A 27,171-nucleotide genomic window follows, 5' to 3' on the forward strand; every position below is an offset into this window, starting at 1 on the left:
ACAGCAATCCAATCAGCATCTTAAAAAGGTAATTAATATTTTAACAATGGCTTATAATCAGAATTGACCATTGTTTTGCAAACAACAGGAATTCTGCAGATGCTGGAAATTCAAGCAACACACATCAAAGTTGCTGGTGAACGCAGCAGGCCAAGCAGCATCTATAGCAAGAGGCGCAGTCAACGTTTCAGGCCGAGTTGTTTTGATAGTTTTAGAATCTGTGCTTATTTAATTCTTTTAGCTCTTGGATTGTGAAAGATAAGATGTTAACAAAAGTCTTCTATAATGTCTTCGGACATTTGGCTACAGCATTCGGTATAATGTAATAGCAGAATATTCTTTCACAGTCTGTTCATCATTAAGGCAACCTATTTGCAATCTTCATGGAAAATTGGATGGCAACGTAGAACATGATTCCAAAAACATCAGTAAAAGTCATGGAAATATCTTAATCCCATGTAATACTAACTTTATTTGACTTGCACAATCACCATAAACCAGTTGGAGTAATTGCAGTCGATAGAATTACGATTCTCAAAATACTGATTTAAAAACATTCATATACAACATAATAAAACTGGAAATGAGCATTATAGGAAATGCTTCATGTTTATGAAATATGAATTTCAGTAATGTTTTTAAGATGCAGATAATGTATAAAATAAATTTAAAGGACAAATTTGTTTTGTTGCTGTTAGAATTGCGTACTAACACATAGCCTGTTAGCACTAACATTTTTTTAATATTTGCTGCATGTAATAGAATTAATACATTAATCCAGAAATGATGGTCTGTGTTTATGCTCTTGGACATTCCATATACTTTATCACATCTAACTCTGCTTTCATCCGCCAACTTCTGTGACTAGTTCTCCAAGAATCACTTATACCCAGAATAAAACATTTTGCATGACTTTTTGACTTAATGAAAAGTAGCTTATGAATTGGATACCATGAACTTATGATTGCCACAATTACGCATTGTTGTCTTTTCAGGAAAATTGGGTGAGATATAGCTAATTGCAAACCAATAAATCAGCTAATTTTACACAAAATATAAGCAGATAATATGTAACCTGCTAGTGAGATGCACCTATTCTCTACTACTGCTTATTACATGAATCAGGTAAAAGATTTGTGCGTTAGTAACACATATAAGTATTGGATAGCATTTGGTCAAGTATAGTTTGTGCTCAAATCATTGTGCTTCTCATAATGTCAAATTCACTGTGGGATCCCTGCATCTTTTAGTATCATAGTTTGCCTTCTAGCACTTTAGTTAACTCATCAGTAAAAGGACAACCATTTTAGTAGGCCTAGAGTGAGATATAAGTCAGTTCAGGTAGGGCAACAAATTTCACCGTTCAAGAGGTGAACCCTCGCAAGGCATCAGGCCTTAACTTTGTACCTGGTAGAGCTCTGAAAACCTATGCCAACCCACTGGAGGGAGTGTTCAACGATATCTTCGATCTTTTACTACTGTGGTCGGAGGTTCCCATCTGCTTCAAAAGGGCAACAATCATACCAGTTCCCAAGAAGAGCTGGGTGAGCTGCCTCAACAACTACTGCCCAGTGGCACTCACGTCTACTGTGATGAAGTGCCTTGAGAGCTTGATGATGACTAGAAACAACTCCTACCCAAGCATGCACCAGGACCCACTACAATTTGCCTGTTGCCATGAGAGGTCTACACCAGATGCTGGTTCTGCACTCGGCCTTTGATCACCTGGACACCTACTTCCATCTGCTGCTTATTGATTACAGCTCAGTATTCAACACAATTCAACCCTCAGTTCTAATTAATAAACTCCAAAACCTAGGTCTCTGTATCTCCCTGTGCACCTAGATCTTTGACTTACTCACCGGGAGACAACAGTCTGTGCGGATCAGACATAACACCTTATCCTCTCTGACAGTCAAGACTAGTGCACCTCAAGGATATGTGCTAAGGCCACTGCTCTACTCTCTCTACACCTACAATTCACAGTTCAAATGCCATCTATAAATTTGCCAATGGCACAACTATTGTTGGCAGAGTTTCTGATGGTGACAAGAAGGCGTACAGTAGGCGAGATAGATCAGCAGGTTGAATGGTGTTGCAACAATGCCTTGCACGCGCCATCAGTAAGAACAAGGAATTGATTGTGGACTTCAGGAAGGGGAAGTTGAGGGCACACACACCAGTCCTCATCCATGCATTAAGGACTCCCATCACCCTGGACGTGCCTTCTTCTCATTGCTACTATCAAGGAGGAGGTACAGAAGCCTGAAGAAACATACTCAATTGCAGGAACAGCTTTCCCTCTGCCATCAGATTTCTAAATGGACAGTGAACCCATGAACACTACATTACTATTTCCCCCTCTCCTGGTTATTAAACTTATATATTTACTGAAACTTTTAGTTTTTTTATTATTATGTATTGCAATGTACTGCTGCCGCCAAACAACAAATTTCACAGCATATGCCAGTGATATTAAACCTGATTTTGATTCCCTCCATGAAACATTAATTTACTAATCTAATTTCGATCAGGATCTAGCTAATCAGCACAAATAACAATGGAATACACAAAGGCTAGATATGGATTCTTACTGGTACACTTGGTCTAGTTTGTAAGCAGATAGGTTTGCTGAATCTTTCAAGAAACCATACTTTAAAATGTTCTTTTATGTCCTTCCGCCAGGTCAGAGCAAGGCATATATAATGAACCCAATATTATGCTGGCAGTGGTGTAATGCTAGGTTTATTAGCCTCTCTAGGAAGGTCATTCAGTGGATGTTGCATGTAAATTTTAATTGAAATTCAATGTGATATGGATACATTGTTCTCTAATTAATGTAAACACTGTAATTCCAATTTTAGATGACTTTGTGAAATCAAGGCCAGGGCTGCTTGCTATTTTAGTAATCCATTACAAATAGGACCTGAAAAAAAATCATAAGCATTTTGCTGGAAACTACCATTGCAGTCTCCTTTAATTGTACATCCAAAAGGAAAAGCAGGACACAGCTGGCAGAAGGTTGGCTCTGAGGTGGAGGAATGCAGAAACGAAAGTGTTTGACCTACATTATTCTTGAACAGCCACAAAAAGATTTTGACTAAACAGGAATACTTTTAGGTTTATGATATTGTGGCCCCTTTCATAAAACCTTTCAAATGTAAGCTTTCAAAATTGTATTGTGACCCTTTGTACAATATAGGTTAAGAGGCTGTTAACTATTTTAGATCAAATCTGTAGATTTGCCGGTGAAATGCAGAAGAATGGCTCTGGGCCTGTTCTTGCTGGAGTTTAGAAGAATGGGGGGATCTCATTTGAGGTGGCATGGTTGCGTAGTGGTTAGCACAATACTTTATAGTACAGGCAATCCCGGTTCAATTCCCATCACTGCCTGTAAAGAGTTGTACATCTTCCCCGTGACCGCGTGGGTTTCCTCTGGGTGCTCCAGTTTTCTCCCATGGTCAAGAAACGTACTGGTTGATAGGTTAATTGTTCATTGTAAATTGTTCCGTGATTAAGTTCGGATTAAATCGGGAGATTGCTGGGCGGCATGGCTCGGAGGGCCAGAAGGGCCTATTCTGTGCTGTATCTCAATAAAGTAAAATAAAGTAGATAGTTCAAAAGGAGAGGAAAAGACTAATTAATTTATCAAGTCAGTCTATCATGTTTAGTTCTGTATTCCTAGAAATCCAATAGCAGTGCACGGTTGGTTGGCATAACATTGAAATAATTCAACCTTGTGCTCATAAAAAAAATTGGCAGGTCTGGTTTGTACAGGGTGATGTCACTTCCTATACATTATTACTTTTTTGAGCATTGAAATTGTGCCATTTTGTTCTGGGAGTGACTATTGAGCCAACTAGATATTTCCAGGAGAATCCTGAGGTGGAGCCCCCATCAGTGAATTCCCTTGATCTAATTATCATCTTTTATTTGGGAGAAATCCTTCCATTTCCATTGTGATCATGTGATATCATCATACCCTGAGGCCCGTCACAATTGCCCAATGTCCCCCAACCCCTCCCTGTACCACCAGCCACAGCGCAGGCCCAGTCAGATCTCCAGCAGTCAACTCTTCTGATCTTTCTTTCCAGTCTTATAATCTACTTGAACATATTTGCACTGGGATGGGGGGAGAAAATCAGGTGAGATAAACAGCTGAAATGGTCATTGGTCCCCAACACAACAGCCAGTTTACCTTATCATATAGTGAAACCTCTGCTATATACTCTACTGATGCAACACAGTAATTCTTATTTATATTCGTGGATATTATACAAGAGATGTTGTATTAGAAATAGACCCTCTATCACATTTGGGGGCATTTGAAGGTTTTCTGGCTTTATCAGCAACTGGCTGGAAGTCTAAGACTGGAGTTTAGAACCAGAGCTGTCAAAAATAAAGGTAATATATACTATTAAATAAGGAGTGTTTGTAGCGCTTTGAAGCTGTCTTCTGCAACTAGGTTAATTGTTAATATTAAATCTGAAATTGTCAGAACTTGGATAATCAAAGATATAAAGGGATATCAGAAAAAATAAAGCATATTTCAGTAAAATTATTATAACATATTTATTGGGTTTATATATTTCATAGCTTAAATAGAGTAATAGAGTAGTGAATTATTAAACTTTTTAAAGCTATAAAGTAATGAGGAAAATTGTGAACTAGTTAAAGTGGAGATTTAGGAGCTCACTTATTGCCTTTGTCAATATTAACAAATAGATGACTTTTTGAATTTATACTTTAACTTCTACAACATCCCAGCCCTGAACCAATGTTGTTGTAACAGTGGAGACCTTAAATTTTTTTCCAGATTTTCTGCCTTGTTGAATTCAAAGTTAATTGCAGTAATTCAGTTTGTGGTAATTGCTAGTGACAGAATTGTTGCCTTGACTGAAACATGGAAGAGAATGAAATCATTCAAACACTATGTTCACCTTTCCTTGGTATTAGAGCACATGTTTGGAAAGAAGTATTTTTCTAACCAGCTAACGAATTCAAATAGCAGAAGGAACACTATATGGCAGATTTGTAAGGCAATTTATACTGAGCTCTGGATGTTATAACTTAGAGCTATAGTTGCAGAGAAATAAACACCAGAACAAAGAACAGATGATTTAGGAAGAGAATCCTAAGCATTACATCTAAATACATGCACTCTGGGGCAAAAAAATGTCCAATATAATACACTGAGGACAGTTAATTCTAGTGGGAGTATTTTTAAAAATTGCACCTTCTGAGTTGAAAGGGAACACTATACTTTTAGGTTTTATGTAATTTTCTCATTCCAAAATGCTTGTTATAAGAGAGTTGTAATAAAACTTTACATTCACAAAATTTAGATTATTTGTGCAAGTTTAAAAATAGATCAGAAATTCTTTCTTATTGCCTTCTAAATACACATTTCTTGGTTTCAGAAGGCTGTGCCTAGTCTATGAGCAATTAAATTGATTTATTAAACAAAGCGTAAAAATTGTTATCATTTAGAATAGTTATAGACTCAATAATTTCTCATCAGAGGTTAGAAAATAGATTTTTTATAAATCTGTTATGTAAAATTGTTGTGCAAGCTGGACTGGACATGGGTTCTTGTATATGGAAGTTTGTTGGCAGATATATGACCTTCCTGCAGTAGTTTCGGGTGCAATGCTATTGTTTATTAAGATAAATTGATAGATGCTTCAAACAAAACTGGAGAGAAAAATTCAGCTCTGTCTCATGAATACAAAATAGCTACCAATTGAAAATGCATATGCAGTGTGCTTGCATTTGAACTGTGTAGCCAGATCCTTCTCTGAAATACTTGCCTAGGCTATTGCCTGAGAATGAAGTAGATAGTTTTCCTTGAGAGAGCATGTAACATAATCCAGTGTATACAGTAGCAAAATAAACCTCGAATGTCTGTAACATAGCATAATATAGTGGGAAGGGTGAAAAATCCAAGCCTGCATTGAAATGACTGGAGAGAAGGAATAAAGGCTTAGAACCGTAGAACATTACAGCACAGAAGCAGGCCTTTTGGCCCTTCTTGGCTGTGCCGAACCATTTTTCTGGCTAGTCCCACTGACCTGCACCTGGACTATATCCCTCCATACACCTCTCATCCATGTACCTGTCCAAGTTTTTCTTAAACGTTAAAAGTGAGTCCGCATTTACCACTTCATCTGGCAGCTCATTCCATATTTCCACCGCTCTCTTTGTGAAGAAGCCCCCACTAATGTTCCCTTTAAACTTTTCCCCCTTCACCCTTAACCCATGTCCTCTGGTTTTTTTTCTCCCCTAGCCTCAGTGGAGTAAGCCTGCTTGCATTCACTCTATCTATACCCATCATAATTTTATATACTGCTATCAAATCTCCCCTCATTCTTCTACGCTCCAGGGAATGAAGTCCTAACCTATTCAACCTTTCTCTGTAACTCAGTTTCTCAAGTCCCGGCAACATCCTTGTAAATCTTCTCTGCACTCTTTCAACTTTATTAATATCCTTCCTGTAATTTGGTGACCAAAACTGAACACAATACTCCAAATTCGGCCTCACCAATGCCTTATACAACCTCACCATAACCTTCCAGCTCTTATACTCAATACTTCGATTAATAAAGGACAATGTACCAAAAGCTCTCTTTACGACCCTATCTACCTGTGACACCACTTTTAGGGAATTTTGTATCTGTGTTCTAAGATCCCTCTGGTCTACTGCACTCCTCAGTGCCCTACCATTTACCTCGTATGTTCTACGTTGGTTTGTCCTTCCAAAGTGCAATACCTCACACTTGTCAGTATTAAACTCCATCTGCCATTTTTTAGCCCATTCTTCCAACTGGTCCAAATCCCTCTGCAAGCTTTGAAAACCTTCCTCACTGTTAACTACACAACACTAGTCTCTTCGTATCATCAGCAAATTTGCTGATCCAGTTTACCACATTATCATCCAGATCATTGATATAGATGACAAATAACAATGGACCCAGCACTGATCCCTGTGGCACACCACTAGTCACAGGCCGCCACTCGCAGAAGCAATCCTCCACTACCACTGTCTGGCTTCTTCCATTGAGCCAATGTCTAATCCAATTTACTACCTCTCCATGTATACCTAGCAACTGAATGTTCCTAGCTAACCTCCTATGCGGGACCTTGTCAAAGGTCTTACTGAAGTCCATGTAGACAACATTCACTGCCTTCCCTTTATCCACTTTCCTGGTAACCTCCTCAAACAACTCTAATAGTTTGGTTAAACATGACCTACCTTGCACAAAGCCATGTTGACTCTCCCTAATAAGTCCCTATCTATCCAAATACTTGTAGATCCTATCTCTTAGTACTCCTTCCAATAATTTACCTACTACCAATGTCAAACTTACCGGCCTATAATTTCCTGGATTACTTTTAGAGCCTTTTTTTAAACAATGGAACAACACGAGCTATCCTCCAATCCTCCGGCACCTCACCCATGGATACCGACATTTTAAATGTATCTGTCAGGGCCCCTACAATTTCAACACTAGTCTCCTTCAAGGTCCGAGGGAATATCCTGTCAGGTCCTGGGGATTTATCTACTCTGATTTGCCTCAAGATAGCACGCACCTCCTCCTCTTCGATCTGTATAGGTTCCATGACCTCACTACTTGTTTGCCTTATTTCCATAGACTCCATGCCAGTTTCCTTAGTAAATACAGATGAAAAAAACCCATTTAAGATCTGTCCCATTTCTTTTGGTTCCGTATATAGCCGACCACTCTGATCTTCAAGAGGACCAATTTTATCCCTTACTATCCTTGATATACCTGTAGAAGGTCTTTGGATTATCCTTCACCTTGACTGCCAAAGCAACCTCATGTCTTCTTTTAACCCTTTCTTAAGTATTTATTGCACTTTTTATACTCCTCAAGCACCTTATATGCTCCCTGTTTCCTATACACGCCATACATCTCTCTCTTCTTCTTTATCAGAGTTCCAATATCCCTTGAGAACCAAGGTTCCTTATTCTTATTCACTTTGCCTTTAATCCTGACAGGAATATACAAACTCTGCACTCTCAAAATTTCTCCTTTGAGGCCTCCCACTTACCAATCACATCCTTGCCAGAGAACAACCTGTCCCAATCCACGCTTTTTAGATCCTTTCTCATTTCATCAAATTTGGCCTTTTTTCCCGTTTAGAACCTCAACCCGAGGACCAGATCTATCTTTATCCATGATCAAGTTGAAACTAATGGTGGTATAATCACTGGAACCGAAGTGTTCCCCTACACACACTTCCGTCACTTGTCCTAACTCATTTCCTAATAGAAGATCTAATATTGCATCCTCTCTAGTTGGTACCTCTATATATTGATATAGAAAACTTTCCTGAACACATTTTACAAACTCTAACCCGTCTAGACCTTTAACAGTATGTTAACAGCTGGTAGGGACATTTTTTGTAAATATAAAAGTATCAAATCAGATACATATACATGCACTGTTAATAGGAATGGGCCTTTCTGATTTGGGGTTGTTTCCATGTTTTAGTTAGAACAAAATAGATCTGAGCTTCTGTTTCATTTACCTAGTTACACCCATTGATACTCTAATTTACCAAAAAGTTAACAACTTCAGTCATGGCCAACTGCAGAGCTTGTCTAGTGAGGCTTTATGGGTAGAACTGAGGAATAAGAAAGGTATGATCACATTAATGGGATTATATTATAGATCACCTAACAGTCCACAGGATTTAGAGGAGCAAGTTTGTAGAGAGATTGCAGACTGAGGCAAGAAATTTGAGGTTGTGATAGTAGGTGAATTTATCTTTTCGCATATGTATTGACTGGGACTCCCGTACTATAAAAGGACTAGATGGGAAGGTGTTTGTCAAGTATGTTCAGGAAAGTTTCCTTAATCAGTACATAGAAGTCCCAACTAGAGAGAGTGCGATACTAGATTTCCTGTTAGGGAATGAAACAGGGTAATAGAATTTTGTGCATGGAATACTGTGCATACAGTGAACTGAATATGCCTGGACTCTTTTGATTTTGTGTTTCATATATTTCGTGTTTTTTGCTAATTTTTTTTGTTGCTGTTTGTGCGATTCTTTGAACGGATTCCATGGTTTCTTTGTTCCGTGGTTGTCTGTGGGAAAGATGATTCTCAGGGTTGTATACTGCATACATACTTCAATAATAAATTGTACTTTGAGCTTTGATCATAATGCCATTAGTTTCAAGATAATGATGCAAAAAAATAGGTCAGGTTGGGATTCTAAATTGGAGAAAGCACAATCTTTTTTTTTTAATTTTATTTTTATTTGGATAAGGAGTTCACAATTATCATGTACTTTTTTCACACATATAACCTTTTCCATTTTTTTATATGTATAGAACTACAATTATTTATACATTCTTAAGTACACATTGAGATGATATAAAAGCAAAATAAACATTTAAATAGATAATTATGTACTGTGGTAAATCTAACCTATTAGGCTAAGTAATGAAATTAGTTGTTAAGAAAAATGGTAATAATAGTATCCATACAACCCTTCTGGACCACTTCCACTGGTCCAAAATGTTGCATACAAGCCTATATACCAACCATTGTAGGTGTTTATATCCCAATTTGTTCGTGCTTGTTCCTGCCCGCAGACATAATTATCCAATCCCTATGTACTTATTTACTTAATTTTTTCATTTTTTTTATCCCTTTCCCAAATCTTTCCCTTTACTTGTGTTAATTCTCTATTTTCCAAAAAAAACCAACAAACATTTAGACTAGGGGTGCTTACGTTAGCAATATTACTGTGTTGATGAGAAGAGCAATATAAATCATTAGGAGAGTCATCTAAAGTCTGCTCGCATTGGGGTTATATATTCAATCCATTTATTCCAGATTTGATAAAATGTTTCTTTTTTAGTTCTCAGGGAGTAAGTCAACTTTTCCATTTTAAATATTTCCAAGATAATTTCGTACCAATCTTCTAATGTAGGTGGTATTGGATTTAGCCATTTTCTAGTGATTGATTTCTTACTTGCCGCTAAGAGGGCCTGCAGCAACTTTATATCTTCCTTCTGTTCAAGGAACAATACATGCCCCAAATAGAGCGTCTCAAAGTTCAGAGGTATCTGGGACCTAAGTACCTTAACTAATGTTCTATGAATACCTTCCCAAAATAGACTTAATTTAGGGCAATCCCAGAAAATATGAAAATGATTTGCCTCCTTGGAGCCGCACCTTCTCCAACACATCACATTTGTATCTTTATATTTTTCCTGATATGGGGTCTTGAAGTATCTTATAATGTTTTTCCAACAATGTTCTCTCCAAGTCAAAGAATTAGTCGAGGACCATTGAAAGCTGCAGATTTTCCCCCAAGCCTCCTCTGAAAGTACCAACCCCGCTTCTTTCTCCCACTTCTCTTTAATATACAGTGTATTTACATTTTTAGCATGGGAGAGTGCATTATATAGGCGAGAAACTGATTTACTAGGTATTGAACTGCAAGCCGAATTCAGAATCTTGAAAAATTCTAATTCTACTGTTGATAGGTCTGTATATCTACAACTCTGGTTAACATAGTTTCGTATTTGAAGGTACCTAAAAAAGTCATTATGTTCTAGGCCATGTTTGTCCTGCAGGATTTGGAAACTTTGTAATACTCTTTTATCTATAAATGAGAGATAGGTTGTAAGACCTTTCTTTATCCATAGCTCAAATCTTTTATCTCCTCTGTTGGGAAGGAATTCGGTATCATATGCACACCATCTAAAGAGTTTTAGCATGTTATTAATTCCACATGAATTAACCACCTTCTGCCATACTTTTAATGTAAGATTTATCCAAGCATTATTAAATTTTTCCAACTGGGCCATCAATCCTTTGTCAGCTATTGAGGCCTGAAGAGGAAAACTGTCAACTAATCCAAATTCTATTTCCTTCCATCTAGCCTTATATTCCCTATTACACCAATATAATAGAGGGGTTATCTGTGAGGCATAAAAATAATTTCTCAGGCAAGGAAGAACCATACCTCCTCTTTCCTTCCCTAACTGTAAGGTGTTATATCGAATTCTAGCTTTCCTTCCTTGCCAAATGAAGCGGGAAATCCATTTGTCCCATTCCCTGAATTGATTATCATCCACCTCCACTGGTAAAGTACGGAAAAGATATAATAACCGAGGAAGAATATTCATTTTTATAGTATTTATCCTTGAATTTAAACTTAAAAAGGGGATAAGATTCCATCTATGCATATCTGCTTTTATCTCTGAGATTAATGGCCCATAATTTACCTGTGACAGTGTTGAAAGATCCTTCAGCAGGGTTATTCCTAAATATTTTAATGATTTAGCTTCCCACTTAAGATCGTATGTATCCTGCAATTTTTTGGATGGTGTATAATTTAGGGACATAACCTGCGTTTTCTTTACATTTATTTTATAACCTGATATTTTCCCAAAGTCATCCAACAGTGTAAACAATCCTATAAATGATTTTTCTGGTTCACTCAGATAGACCAAAACATCATCTGCGAATAACGCCACTTTCTGTTCAATCCCTGCCACCTTGATACCTTTTACGATTTCGCTCTGTCTTATTAGTTGGGCAAGTGGTTCAATATATAGCGCAAAAAGGAGAGGAGAAATTGGGCATCCCTGTCTAGTGCCTCTCTCTAAAATGAAGGAGTCAGAGAGGTCCCCATTTATCTTAATTCGGGCTGTTGGGCTGTCATACAGAGTCTGAATTACTTTAATAAACCTTTCTTGAAAGCCGAATCTTCCTAACACTCTGTATAGGAATGCCCAACTAACCGAATCAAAAGCTTTCTCAGCGTCCAATCCTACTACCATTGTCTCTGTCTCGTTCTTATTAACCTGTTCTAATATGTGCAGAGTTCTCCTTATGTTGTCCTGTGTTTGTCTTTGTTGAATAAATCCAGTCTGGTCTAAATGGATTAGGCCAGGTAAAAGCTTTTCCAATCTGCGCGCTAATATAGATGTAAATAGTTTGTAATCTAAATTAAGAACACTAATTGGCCGATAATTGCCACATTCTAGTTTATCTTTACCCTCTTTAGGAATAACTGAAATAATCGCTTCTCTCCAGGAAGGTGGAGTTTCTCCTCTCTGCAAGATCCAATTAAAGGTGTTAAGTAGTAATGGGGCTAACTGTGTCTTCAGGGACTTGTACCACTCTGAGGTAAACCCATCAGAACCCGGGGACTTTCCAGCCTTTAACCTAGAGATGGCCACGTTCAGTTCTTTGACAGTTACTGGTTCTAATAAACTTTTATTTTGTAAATCTGTAAGTTTAGGTAGATCTAAAAAATTCAATACACTGTCTATATAGGGCTCATTGGGGGCCCGGGGTTGGGAGTACAGCTCTCGATAATATGTTTCAAAACTCTCTTGAATTTTCCCTATTGTACTCTCCACAAGCTTTGTCTTTGGATTCTTTATTTTATGAATTGTATTGTCTGCTTGTTGTTTTCGTAATTTATATGCTAATAATCTAGCTGATTTACCTCCTACTTCATAATTCTTTTGTCTCAGGTAAAGAAAATTTCTTTGAGTTTCCAACGTATAAATATCATCAATTTCACTTTGCAATTTCCTAATTTCCTGTTTTCGATTTGAATTACTTTTGTTGCTATCTACAACTTGAAGTTGTTTTAATTTTCCTTGAAGGTCTGCTAATTTTTGTGCATTGATTTTTTTCATGTGAATTGATTTTTTTCATGTGAGTAGTAATGGAAATAATTTTCCCTCTCAGTACAGCTTTCAATGTATCCCATAAAATCACTGGTGATGTTTCTCCCGTATCATTAAGGTCTAGATATTCTTTGATTTCTCCCCTTAATCTCTCCATTACTTTTGGGTTATTGAGTATATGTGAGTTTAGCCTCCATAGTGTTTTCCTCATTTTCCTTTCCAGGATTAGAGACATAGAGACTGGGCTATGATCCGACAGATCAATTGTTGCAATATTACAGTTTTTTATCCTGAGTCTATCTGTATTAAAGATAAAGAAATAGTCTATCCTTGAATAGGCTGAATGAGGGAAAGAGTAATATGTATAATCTTTACTAGTAGGGTGTAATTCCCTCCAGACATCTATAATTCCCAACTCCTCCATCAATGAATTCACTTTCCGAGTCAGAGGTTTATTCTGAGTAACTATTCTTGAAGAATCTAATATAGGATTTAATCTAATATTAAAATCCCCTCCACAAATTACTACCCCTCGAGAACTGACCATTAGGTCAAAAATGTGCCTATAAAATGACCATTCACTACCTGGAGGAGCATAAACATTCAGCAATGTTATTTCTGTACCTTCTATTCTTCCTGTGATTTTTACAAACCATCCTTCTTTGTCTCTAGTCTCTGAAATATGTTCATAATTAAGAGTACTTGATATTAAAGTAGCTACCCCTCTTTTGTGACTCAATTTATATGATGAATAAAATACATGCTTAAAGCCCATTCTTTTTAATTTTCCATGTTCAGATTGGCTCATATGTGTTTCCTGGAGGAAAGCTATTTGTGCCCTCTCTTTTTTCAATTTAGACATAATCTTATTTCTTTTAATTCGATTCAAAACCCCATTAACATTATAGGAAATTATTTTTACCAATTCAGTTTGCATTTTTCTCTAGTAGAAAAAAAACACTCTCCTTTTCTAACCAAACAGTAAGCAATCCCTTCTCAACAGTAAACCAAGACATATAACCACACCCTAGACATTTCTGAATGTATAACATTTGAAAATTTTCCCCGACTTCCCACAGTGAGGCCTGAGCACCGACCCGCCTCAGTTCAGAGGGATAACCTCTATCTTCACCCTGTGTTAGAGGGCCCTCAGCAGTTTGAATAATCATAGAGAATTTTCTCCTATTTATGTCTCGACCATATTACTATCATTCAAGTTATTCCGCCTAGATTATTTTCAGTTACCAGTTTTCATTTTACTTTTAAGTCCGATTTACTCTTTTCAGTCATTTCTCTTAATTAATCTGTATTCTCTGTACATTCGCGTCTGAATATTTGCAGCTTTTCCTTGTAGTTTGACACTCTGGTTCGTGTGGAGCGTCCTCGCCCCACTAACTGCCACGACTTCTGCCGAATCCTCTCCAGTAGCGACTCCGGTTGGGTGATAACTTTAATAGGTAGTCCCCCGTCCGCCAGGTCCGACGTTGCCTCCTCCACCGTAGCGTAAGTTTTTGTCCCTTCATCGTAAAAGACTCTCAACCGAGCTGGATACAGGGTCTGGAATCTGATGTTGTTTTCCTTCAGGACTCTCCGTGTTTCCGTATATTCCTTCCGTCTGGCAAGAATCCCCGGTGCGTAGTCGTGGTCTAAACTGATTTTACAGTTGTTCCACATGAAACCTTTCTTTTGCCATGCTCTTTTAAGCACCTCTTCCTTCGTTCTGTAACTGAGAAATCTGATCAGAATCGATCTGGGCTGGGCGCCTGCCGGAGGCTGTGGTGCCAACGCACGGTGAGCCCTTTCGATCTGTAGGTCTTTTGCGGCCGGTATATCAAGGTTCTCTCTAAGCAGCTTCTCCACGAAGGGAATCATCAATCTGGGTTTACCTTCGGTTCCTTCGGGAACTCCGTAGATCCTCACATTTTCCCTTCTCGAGCGGCCTTCTTGATCTATTAGTTTCCACTGGAGTTGGTCTTGTAGCTTCAGCATTTCTGCTATCACCTCCTCTGCATTTTGTAGCTTCTCTTCAATTCCAACAATCCTCGCTTCGGCTTCATCTATCCGCGAGTTTGTGTTTACTATTTCTCCTTTAATATCTTCCAGCTGTTTGCTGTTATCTTGTCGGAACTCGCGAATCTCTCCGAGAATCAAAGAGTCACCGATTCCCCCTCATTATCTTCGTCCTGGCTTGCCGTGGGAGAGCTAGGCCCTTCGCCTTGCTGCATTTCTTTATGTTTATCAGCCTTCAGAGCGGACTTTTTATTCTTGTTCTTAGACATCATCCTTGCCCCTTTTATTAATATAGTTATGCAATATTAAGTATTTGTCTAAATTCGATTTTGGGGCAGTTTACCTTCTTTTTTGTTGCGAGACCTTTTCCTTACGCCGCCATTCCCTTGATGACCTGGAAGTCCTCCGAGAAAGCACAATCTTGGTGATATCAGATCTGGCAGGTGTGGATTAGGACAGTACTGTTGAAGGGTCTCAGCTCGAACTGCTGACTGTACTCTCTTCCATAGATGCTGCCTGATCTGCTGAGTTCCACTAGCATTATGTGAGTGCTACATGGATTAAGACACACTGTTTTATGGCAAAGGTGTACTTTCTGGCAAAAGTGGGAGGCTTTCAAAAGTGAAATATTGAGAGTACAGAGTTTGTATGTCCCTGTCAGAATAAAAGGCAGGAATAACAGGTTTAGAGAACCTTGTTTTTTGAGAGCTGTGAAACCCTGGTTAAGAAAAAGAAGGAGATGCATAAAGGTAAAGGTAGGCAGGGACAAATGAGGCACTTGAAGAGTATAAGAAATGCAAGAGGACACTTAAGAAGGAAATCTGAGGGCTAAAGGAAAGTATGAAGTTGCTCTCACAGACAAAGTGAAGGAGAATCCTAACAGCTTCTACAGATATATTAAGAGCAAAAGGACAGCAAGGAACAAAATTGGTCCTCTGGAAAATGAGAGTGGTAACCTGTGTATGGAGCCAAAAGAGATGGGGGATTTTTTTTTCCATCTGTATTAACTCAGGATAAGAGCACAAAATCTTGTGAAGTGAGGCAAAGCCACAGCGAGGACTTGAACCCTGTACAGATGTTTGCTGTCTTGAGGCAAATTAGGGTGGATAAATCCCTAGGGCCTGACAAGGTGTTCTTTCAGACCCTTTGGGAGGCTAGTTTAGAAATTGCATGGGCTATAGCAGAGATGTTTAAAATATCCTCAGCCACAGGTGAGATGCTGGAGGATGGAGAATAGCTAACGTTCCATTATTTAAAAAAGGGTCTAAGAATAAGCCTGGAAATTATAGGCCAGCGAACCTAGCATCAATAGTGGGAAAGTTATTGGAAGGTATTCTAAGGGACCAGATATATAGCTATTTGAATAGACAAGGACTGATTAGGGACAGTCAATGCAGCTTTGAGCATGGTAGGACATATCTTACCAATTTTATATAATTTTTGAGTAAGTTACCAGGAAAGTTGATGAAGGCAAGGCGGTGGATGATGTCTGTATGTACTTTAGCAAAGCCTTTGACACGGTCCTGCATGGGACGTTGGTCAAAGGTTCAGTGGCTTGGCATTTAAGGTGAGGTAGTAAATTTGATTAGACATTGGCTTTGTGGGAGAAGGCAGAAAGTGGTAGTAGATGGTTGCCTCTCTGAGTGCTGTCCTGTGACTAGTAGTGTGCCACTGGGATTGGTGCAGATGACACCAAGATTGAAGGTGTACTGGACAGCAAGGATAACTATCAAAGCTTGCAGTGGAAAAATGGGCTGAAAAATGACAGATGGAATTTAATGCAGACAAGTGTGAGGTGTTGCACATTGGGAGGACCAACCAGGGTAGGTCTTACACAGTGAGCAGTAGAGCACTAAGGAATGTGGTAGAACAGAAGGATCTGGGAATTCACATCCATAACTCCTTAAAAATGGTGTCATGGTAGATAGGGTTGTGAAGAAAGCTTTTGGCGCATTAGCCTTCATAAATCAGTGGATTGAGTACAGGAGTTGGGATGTTATGTTTAAATTGTATAAGATGTTGATGAGGCATAATTTGGAGTATTGTATGCAGTTTTAGTCGCCTACTTACAGGAAAGGTGTAAATAAGATTAAAAGAGTGCAGAGAAAATTTACAAGGAAGTTGCCAGAAATGGAGTAACTGAGATAGGGAAAGGTTGAATAGGTGAGCACTTTATTCCCGAAAACGTAGAAGATTGAGGAGAGATTTGATAGAGGTATACAAAATTATGGGAAGTAATTATAGATAAGGGAAATGCAAGCAGACTTTTATCATTGATGTTGGGTAAGACTAGAGTGCATCGGTTAAGGGTGAAAGGTGAAATGTTTGAGGGGAACCTGAGGGGAAACTTTTTCACTCAGAGGGTGGTGAGAGTGTGGATTTCCACATTTAAGAGAAATTTGGATAGATACATGAATAGGAAGGTAGGGGTGGCTATGGTCTGGGTGCAGATGAATGGAGACAGGCAGATTATTAGCTTGACATGGACTAGATGGGCTGAAGGGCCTGTTTCTGTACTGTAGTGTTCTTTGACTCTAACACTCTATGAAGGTATTAACTGGCCAAACATCCACAACCTTTTGCAGAGTTCCAGATTTCTTTTATGTGCTGATTTGCTGTTTGATTTCACAAACATATGGTTTGGCTGTTATTTTAAGATTATATCACTTTGTTCTGATTTACCTCCAGAACAACTAGCGTCTCTAAATCTACACCATCAAATCCCATTTTGGTTTTAAGATTTTAATTAGATCATTCCTCAACTTCTAAGCTTATTGGAGTACAAACGAAATTTTATGCAATCTGGCTTCATCATTTAACCCTTTGAGTCTGCTTATAACGAGTGAATTTGTACTGTAAGAGCTTCAGAATTTTTCTTTAAAGCTGTTTTTTTATTTAGAAAATGAATACAAATATCCAGCAGAAAGAAATGAAAAACGTGCATATTTAATGTGTTTGGACATTCAAAAGGTTTTACAGCTAATTGCTTAGGTATGTACTATAGTTACTGTTTGTACAAATTGAAATTGTATTTTGGAGCTTTGAACAGCTTAGTGGTGGAGATTTCTCTTCAATGCTTTCATGCATATTAGCATATATTCAGATTAAGAACTATCAGATTCTCTCATGGTAATAGCCTATATGCATTTTATGCAGTGGCATTTTATAATAGGAACAATAATGCTTAATATATTCTTCATATTATCCAGATCTTCAATAATAAGAGGTTTATAGTCAGGATTATGTGATGACCAATTAGAACAAGGAAATCTGGATTCTCAGTTGACATAAAAAGAATTCAGCAGATGGAGGAAGGATAATATGTATGTAAATCTGCAACACTTTCCTTTTGAGAACCTGTGACCTACTTGCAGCTGAGTAAGCGGTTTCTTTATTATCAAAAACTCTTCTGTCAAATTTGATGCTGCAGTACTCAGAATTGAAGTTCCAAATTTACCAGACAACAAGCTGGTCATTTGAATTTATTAATATTAATTTAATGGAGCAAAATTAACACTAGAACAGGAACAAAACAATGGAGTTATATCAATGCTGATAATCTGTTTATTTTTCAATAAATCTGCCTGACCTGCTGACTAGATCAGCATTTCCATTTTCTTATGATAAAACCAAATTCAGAAATATAATATTATTCTAATGTAGATACATTGGATTCTGGTTAATTGGGCTGTTGGTTAATTGGGACAGCCACTTATTTGGGACAACTCTTAAGGAACCAATGCTAACTGGGATGTCCTCTGTTTATTTGGTACACTATGCCACTTAAAAGGGACAGAAGACCATTGCGGAATAGTTTTTAAATAGCATCAATTTCATGCCTACTGTGCTATTCCACGCCCTCACTTAGGGAAGTCTGATCACCTGGCTGTACTTCTACTCCCTGAGTATAGGCAGAGACTGAAGACTGCAGCACCAGCAGTGAGGACCAAGAAGGTTTAGACAAGGGAAGCACAGGAGCGCCTATAGGACTGCTTTGAATTGGTGGACTGGACTGTATTCAGGGATTCATCTTTGAACCTGGATGAGTATGCTGCAGTTGTTACCAACTTCATTAAAACCTGTGTGGATGAGTGTGTGTCCACAAAAGCTTACTGTACATTCACAAACCAAAAGCCTACTGTACATTCACAAACCAAAAGCCATGGATGAACCAGGAGATACTGTTACCAGGTTTGGATATGGCCCAAGTGCGGAGTGAGAGACACTGAATCAGATCGATAGTTCACAAATTTTAATGTGAACAGTGTTAAAGGGAAAATAAAACAATAAACGCCAGGCTGAACAGGACCGTTAACTAAAACTCTCAAAAGGAACACGAAGCCTACAGTGTGGATGAAAAGAACATCTAAACATTCAACGAATACCGCTAGTCTTCAGAGTCAGTTGACTTGAAAGTCCAATACCTCAGGGAAGGCCGAAAGCAAAACAGCAGCGAAGCATTGCTATGCTTTGTCCAAGTCTCAACAAGCACTACGACGACAAGTATGGAGTTAAATAATCACAATTAAATAATAATTACCTGACAAGTGCAAATTCACAAGCGCAATTGCTGTATCTACCGCGCTGCAGAATCCGTGGTTGTGACAGGGCCTTACTCTCTAGACGCGGTCTCTGAGGCGCCACAGACCTGTTCCGCTGGAAGTCCCAGATCAGCGACTTGTCTAAGATGTCCTTTGCCGGGATCTAACTACGTTCTTCTGGGCCATCCCCTTCCCAGTCCACAAGGTACTGGACCTTAACACGTACCAGGCGAGATACCAGTAGGCGCCGCACAGTAAGGACAAGGGAACCATCTACCAGGTAGGGAAGAGGGGGAGGTGGGGTGACTGGGGCCAGGGGAGAGGTAGTAACTGGCTTGAGCTGGGAAACATGGAATACTGGGTGGATCTTCAGTGATGACGGTAGACGCAATCTATAGGACACCTTGTTGACAGCCTTTTCTGCTACAAATGGCCTCACGTAGCATGGTGCCAATTTCCAGTTCTTGACTTTCAGGGGACGATCCCTTGATGCCAACCAGACCTCCTGTCCTGGCTTGAATGGCCTTACCTGTTGACGACGCCAATCAGCCTGCCGGGAATGCTGTTTCTGGGTGTGCAGCAGAGAAGCCCTGGCTCGTCTCCAAGTGCACTTGTAGCGCTGGATCAGCTGTTCAGCAGCAGAAATTCCTATGTCAATCTCCTGATCAGGGAAGAGCGGGGGCTGGAATCCCTTCTGGCATTCAAAGGGAGACATACCGGTGGAGGATGACTGGAGGTTATTGTGGGCGATCTCTGCCCAAACCAACTGGGAGCTCCAGGAGGTGGGGTTGGAAGAGGCAAGACAATGCAAGATTGTCTCCAACTCCTGGTTTACTCTCTCAGTCTGGCTACTAGATTGGGGGTGGATGCCGGACAAGAGGCTGGCTGTGGCTCCTACAAAAGAGCAGGAAGCCTTCTAAAAGCGGGAACTGAACTGTGGTCCACGATCAGACACTATGTCTTGAGGAAAGCCATGGAACCTGAACACTAGTTGAACCATGAGTGTGGCAGTCTCACGAGCCGATGGGAGCTTGGGGAGGGCAATGAAGTGAACAGCCTTGGAAAATCGATCTACAACAACCAAAATGGTAGTGTTTCCATTAGACGGAGCAGATGAAATCTATTGAGAGGTGGGACTAGGGGCGGTGGGGCACAGGCAGTAGACATAACAGACCTGCAGGACGCTGGCGTGATGTCTTGTTCCGAGTGCAGGTGGGACGAGCAGATACAAAGTCGTGGACATCCTGGAACATAGATGGCCACCAAAATTGTCTCTTTATAAACTCCTGAGTCCATTGAAAATTGAAAACTGAGTCTGGACAAAATTGAACCGTGTGAAGAAGAGAGCTCACCAGGCTTGATGAAAGTTGAGTCTCTTAGCATCCTGAAAATAGGAGAGGTTCTTGTGATCTGTCCAGACCAAGAGTGGATGCTCTGCCCCCTCCAGCCAGTGTCGCCATTCCTCCAGGGCCTCCCATGACAACCAGAAGCTCCCAGTTCCCAACGTCGTAATTCCTTTCGGCCAGAGTCAAGCAACAGGAAAGAAAGGCACAAGGGTGCAGCCAACTACCCACAGATGAGCACTGAGAGAGGATATCTCCAATGCCTACATCGGATGCATTGACGTTGACAATGAATGGCTGAGATGGGTCTGGGTGTTGCAGCAGCGGGGCAGTGGTGAAACGTCGCTTTAGCTCAGAAAATGCTTGGCCGGCATCGTCGGTCCAATAGAATCCTGCCGAGGTCTTGGTGAGTGCATTAATTGGAGCCTCGATAGAGCTGAAATTTTGGATGAAGTGGTGATAAAAGTTCGCAAACCCCATGAAGTGCCATACCTGTTTGACTGTAGATGGTTTGGGCCACTCTACAACTGCCTGAACATTACTAGGGTCCATTTGAACACTGGATAGGGTAAGTATATAGCCCAAAAGCGACAACTGGTCTTTATGGAATTCACATTTTTCAGGCTTGGCGTACAGGTTATTTTAAAGAAAGCATCTGAGTACTCTCCGGGCATGCTGGAGAACGGGAATAGATAAGGATGTCATCTAAATACGCAAACACAAACTGGTTCAACATGGCCCTGAGCATATTGTTAACCAGTGGCTGGAATACAGCCAGGGCATTGGCCAGATCAAAAGGCATCACCAGGTATTTATAGTGGCCAGTAGAGGTGCTGAAAGCCGTTTTCCACTCATCCCCTTCTCTTATGTGAATCAGATTGTAAGTATTGCGCTGATCAATTTTGGAAAATATCGTTACTCCCTGGAGGTGTTCAAACGCAGACGCCAGCAAGGAAAGAGGGTAGCAGTTCTTCTCAGTGATGTTGTTCAGGGGCCGATAATCGATGCAGGGACGGAGCTTGCCATCTTTCTTGCTCACAAAAAAGAAGCTCGCTCCTGCCGGCAAGGTTGATGGACAGATAAACCCCACGCTCAATTCCTCTTTAATGTATTCCTCCATGGCCACCGTTTCAGGACAAGAGAAGGAAAAGAGCTGGCCCCGGGGAGGGCTAATGCCAGGTAGGAGGTCTATGGCATAGTCGTATGGCCGGTGTGGGGGCAGGGTGGTGGCCTTTCTTTCACTGAAAACCTCAAGGAGATCCGCGTGTTCAGCCGGAATCCCAAACAGGTCCACATCCTTAGCTAACACAGGAGGGTATCCATGGAATGGAGCTTGAGCTGGACCCAGACAGGTAGACAGGCATGTGGGTCCCCACTCTTGGAGTACCCTCAAGAGACCAATCAATCCGTGGGTTATGTCGGGATAACCAGGGGAGACCAAGTACCAGTGGCAATTCAGGTGAATTAACAGATAGAAGGATATTTCTTCATGATGGTTGCCTTCGAGCCCCAGTTGGAGGAGTTGGGTGGAAACATGGATCTGGCCCGGGCACGGGAGCATTGGTAGCAGAGACTGTCAGGGCAGCAGAAAAGGTGGACCTGCAAGATGCTGGGAGTGGGAATGAGGCAACCTGAAGCTGCTGAATTGAGCTGGCAAGAACGTTAATGGCTGTCAGCTGATTTATACTTCTGCGTCAAATGGATGCCGTAACCTACACAAGTGGCCTACATGCGTTGTGAGCATTTATACGTGTGCATTGGTGTGTCTGCGTTGCTCTGCAACTCACGCACGTCACGCATGCGCACACACCTGCCCGTGCAAGGCTACATGGTCATGGTAGTCTTTCTCGGGGTAAACGAGTTTAAAGCAAGCGTCTTTTTTCGTAGAGGCGAAATATGTCCTCCATAATTTCTGTAAAGCTTTATGGAAAGCATTGCAGCCAGAGTTCCTTCCCCACCCTTCAGTTGCCCAATGAGAAGCTGTTGCAGCGTAGGAGGAAACGCAATGCTACCAAGCGGACCAATCACAGTTGTTGCGGTCTGCGTTGCCGCAACGCGTAGTTACATTTTGGGAGAGGTGCGCGTCAGGCTACAGCATAGGGATCTGCGTAGTCTCTGCGTAGGATTCGCGGCCACGCCGTACCTACGGCATCGATTTGACACAGAAGTATAAATCAGCCTTAAGTTTGTGGATGGTGGCTGTGAGTGCGGCATCTGAGTCCAATTGACTGCGGTGAGCTGTTGAACAGTTGCAACTTGGGACGATACCTGTTCCTCCAAGTGAGACTGGGGTTCTTAGCACGAGGTTATCTGTCTCATTGCCTCCATAACTTCATTGAGAACAGATTCCATTGCCTGTAGCTTGTCTCCTACCTGACCAATGAATTTCACGGCCAAGGTCAGCTGCTCTCTTTCTTTCTGCTGGGTCCATCTTTGTTGGTTGAATCTTGCTGTTACCAGATTCGGATATGGCCCAAGTTCGGAGTGAGAGACACTGAATCGGGTTGATAGTTCACAAACTTTAATGTGAACAGTGTTAAAGGGAAAATAAAACAATAAACGCTGGGCCAAATAGGGCCATTAACTAAAACTCTCAAACGGAACATGAAGCCTACACTGACTGAAAAGAACAGCTAAACATTAAACGAAAACCGCTAGTCTTCAGAGTCAGTTGACTTGAAAGTCCAATATCTCAGGGAAGGCCAAAAGCAAAACAGCAGCGAAGCATTGCTATGCTTTGTCCAAGTCTTGACAAGCACTACAACGACAAGTATAGAGTTAAATACTATCACGATTAAATAATAATTAGCTGACACGTGCAAATTCACAAGTGCAATTTCTGTATCTACCGTGCTGCCGAATCCGTGGTTGCGACAGGTACGTTGTCTGCTGAAGGCAAGATCTGTGGCATTCAAGTCTGGCGACCCAGGCCTGTACCAGAAAACCAGGTATGATTTGCGGAGGGCTATTTCAAGGATGGCGAGACAATTTTATATGAAGTTGGAGGCGACATTGGATGCACGGCAATTCTGGCAGGGTCTACAAGACATTACTTCCTACAAAGTGAAACCTAATACCATGAATGGCAGCAATGCTTCACTACCAGATGAACTCTATTCCTTCTGTGCCACTTTGAAAGGGAGAACATAATTACAGCTGTGAAGATCCCTGCTGCACCTGATGACCCTGTGATCTCTGCCTCAGAGGCTGATGTTAGGCTGTCTTTAAAGAGAGTGAACCTCACAAGGTGGAAGGTCCCGATGGAGTACCTGGTAAGGCTCTGAAAACTTGTGCCAACCAACTAGTGGGAGTATTCAAGGACATTTTCAACCTCTCACTGCTATGAGTTGAAGTTCCCACTTGCTTCAAAAAGGCAACAATTATACCAGTGCCTAAGAATAATAATGTAGGCTGCCTTAATGACTATTGCCCGGTAGCACTCACATAGACAGTGATGAAATGCTTTGAGAGGTTGGCCATGACTAGACTGAACTCCTGCCTCAGCAAGGACCTGGCCCATTGCAGTTTGCCTATTGCCACTATAGGTCGACGGTAGACGCAATGTCTGTAGCCCTCCACACAGCTTTAAACCACCTGGACAACATAAACACCTACATCAGGATTCTGTTCAACTGTAGTTCAGCATTTAATGCCATTATTTCCACAATCCTGACTGAGAAGTTGCAGAACCTTGGCCTCTGTACCTCCCTCTGTAATTGGATCTTTGACTTCCTAACCGGAAGACCACAGTCTGTGCAGATTGGTGGTAACATCTCCTCCTCGCTGACAATCAACACTGGCACACCTCAGGGGTGTGTGCTTAGCCCACTGCTCTACTCTCTATATACACATGACTGTGTGGCTAGGCATAGCTCAAATACCATTTATAAATTTGCTGACTATACAACCATTGTTGGTAGAATCTCAGGTGGTGACGAGAGGGCATACAGGAGTGAGATATGCCAACTAGTGGAGTACTGCCACAGCAACAACCTGGCTCTCAACATCAGTAAGGTGAAAGAGCTGATTGTGGACTTCAGGAAGGGTAAGACAAAGGAACACGTACCAATCTTCGTAGAGGCAACAGAAGTGGGTCGAGAGAGCAGTTTGAAGTTCCTGGGTGTCAAGATCTCCAAGGATCTAACCTGGTCCCAACATATTGATGTAGTTATAAAGGAGGCAAGACAGCAGCTGTACTTTATTAGGAGTTTGAAGAGATTTGGCATGTCAACAAATGCACTCAAAAACTTCTATATTTGTACCGTGGAAAGCATTCTAACAGGCTGCATCACTGTCTGGTATGGAGAAGATACTGCACAGGACCAAAAGAAGCTGCAGAGGGTTGTAAATCTAGGCAGCTCCATCTTGGGTACTTTTAGCCTACAAAGTACCCAGGACATCTTCAGGGAACGATATCTCAGAAAGGCAGCGTCCATTATTAAGGACCTCTAGCACCAGGGCATGCCCTTTTCTCACTGTCAGTAGGAGGTACAAAAGCCTGAAGACACACACTCAGCGATTCAGGAACAGCTTCTTCCCCTCTGCCATCCGATTCCTAAATGGACATTGAATCTTTGGACACTACCTCAGTTTTTTTTTTAATATACTGTATTTCTGTTTGTGCATGTTTTTAAAATCTATTCAATATATGTATACAGTAATTGATTTACTTGTTATTATTTTTATTTTATTTATTATTATTAATTTTTTCTCTGCTAAATTATGTATTGCATTGAACTGTTGCAGCTAAATTAACAATTTCATGTCACATGCCGGTGATAATAAATCTGATTCTGATGTGTTTGGATTCAAAAAGCAGTGATTTTTCTCACTGATATTTGATACAAAATAAGCAGTAAGACAATTCAGAACTGGTTTGCTCACTGTGTTTTTAAGTATTCAGGCTTGGAGGTGCCAAAAATGGCCATTGGGCAGTTTTAAAATGGTGTCTGTTGCATGTGCTTGTGTTATGTTTGGACTGACAAATGCCAATTCAAAAAGCAGTGATTTTTGATAATTTTGTCTTTTATTTTGACTTCTTGCAAGAAGGCGATGAAGTTAATCCATTATCTGCATGCACTAGGTGTCTGCACTGATTTTGTTCATTTACATTCAATCAAAAAAACACAGCAACGAAGAATTCTTCCATCGATAACTATTAGGAACTAATACACAGTTTTAATAATACTGTTGTAGTATTTGTAGTGTTCTGATTTGTTCTGTATTTCATGCAATGCCTAATTTGTTGCTCAGTTAAACAGAAGTTTATGTTTGTCTTTGTTATGCCTTTTAACAATTTCACAGAATCTTCGGCTAGTTGGGGCAGTCGCTTAATTGTGCCAAAATGTACTGGTCCCGATGTGTCCCAGTTAACTCGTGTCCACTGTATATCCATTAGAACTGTATACATCTTTAATTATCATACAAACCATGTAAGTTGATGTGTAGATGGCTACAGCAAAGCAAAATTGTAGAAGCAGATTTCCCTGTGAATCAAGTATTTTATTTCTGTTTATCATAACATTTGCAGCAACATTTAAAGTTTCTTTATCTGTCTCCTCCAAGCATCTTTCTTGACTATCTCTCTTTATTTGTGCAGCCTGTAATATATCTTTATTGTGGTAAGCTTCATATGATTCTCTTCTTTCTGCCGGATTTCAAAGAGCCCACTCAAAGTTCTCCGTCACATTTTAATTGAAATTGCTGCATGAGGGACAAACACCACAGTAATTTTTAAGCAACCTTACCAATTAGGCTTCAAAAGAAGGGGGAAAAAAATGCCATTTAACCCCAGAGCTACCACCTTCAACCTCTGAATGATCTTGCCAAACACAGATTTGAGACCTGCAGCTAGAAAATCAATTAAATTGCAATCTCTGCTCTACTGAAGTCTACATGTGCTCGTTTTGTTGAAAATTCATATGTAGACTTCAGCGGTAGAATAGTACTATCTTTAATGGGTGATAAACCATTTTCATTATAAAACAGCATTCTATGGAACATTTGTGAGCAGAGCAAATATTTGTGGCTTTCTGGAAATAACCAAAAGCCCTTAAAAATTAAAACTGACTTGGGGACCTGCAGGTGGAAATCCAGATCCCAGAGAGGATTAACCCCACTCAGCTGACAGAAAAATTACAGTATGGAAGGAGACTATTCAGCCCATCAAATCTATTGCCTTCTCTACAGAATACAGTTAGTCACAACCCTATGCCCTCTCCAAACAGTCCTTTTTTTCTCTTTCAGGCACCCATTACCAGTGAACTTGGCTCCTGTGTGTCGTCTAGCAGTGCATTCCAGACCCTTCTCAATTGGTTTTGGTTTTTTTAGGCTATATGTGTGTCCAAAGGAGCCTGGTTTTTCTTTAGGGCCAGCTAAATTCTAAAATCTGTAGTTACAGGAATGCAAAGGGAGACCCAATTATAATGTATTAAAAATACAGGTAAGAAAGTGCAACTTATCACAATTCATTATTAGATGAAAATCAGTCATAAGCTTTTAAATGCTCTATGTTGTTTCCTGAAATTGACCCTTTCAAATATGAAAAGTTCGCTGGTTAATGCTGGATGAAGATGAGATTTCTTCACCA

The 27,171-nt window shown here is 40.3% G+C and overlaps 1 protein-coding gene across 1 annotated transcript in view; it reads left to right on the forward strand.

Annotated features, from left to right (window-relative positions):
• Positions 1-27,171, forward strand: part of stx18 (syntaxin 18) — a 225,430-nt gene that overhangs the window by 119,641 nt on the left and 78,618 nt on the right. The window lies entirely within an intron of this gene.

Source organism: Mobula hypostoma, chromosome 4 (genome assembly GCF_963921235.1).
Source record: "Mobula hypostoma chromosome 4, sMobHyp1.1, whole genome shotgun sequence".
NCBI lineage: Eukaryota > Metazoa > Chordata > Chondrichthyes > Myliobatiformes > Myliobatidae > Mobula > Mobula hypostoma.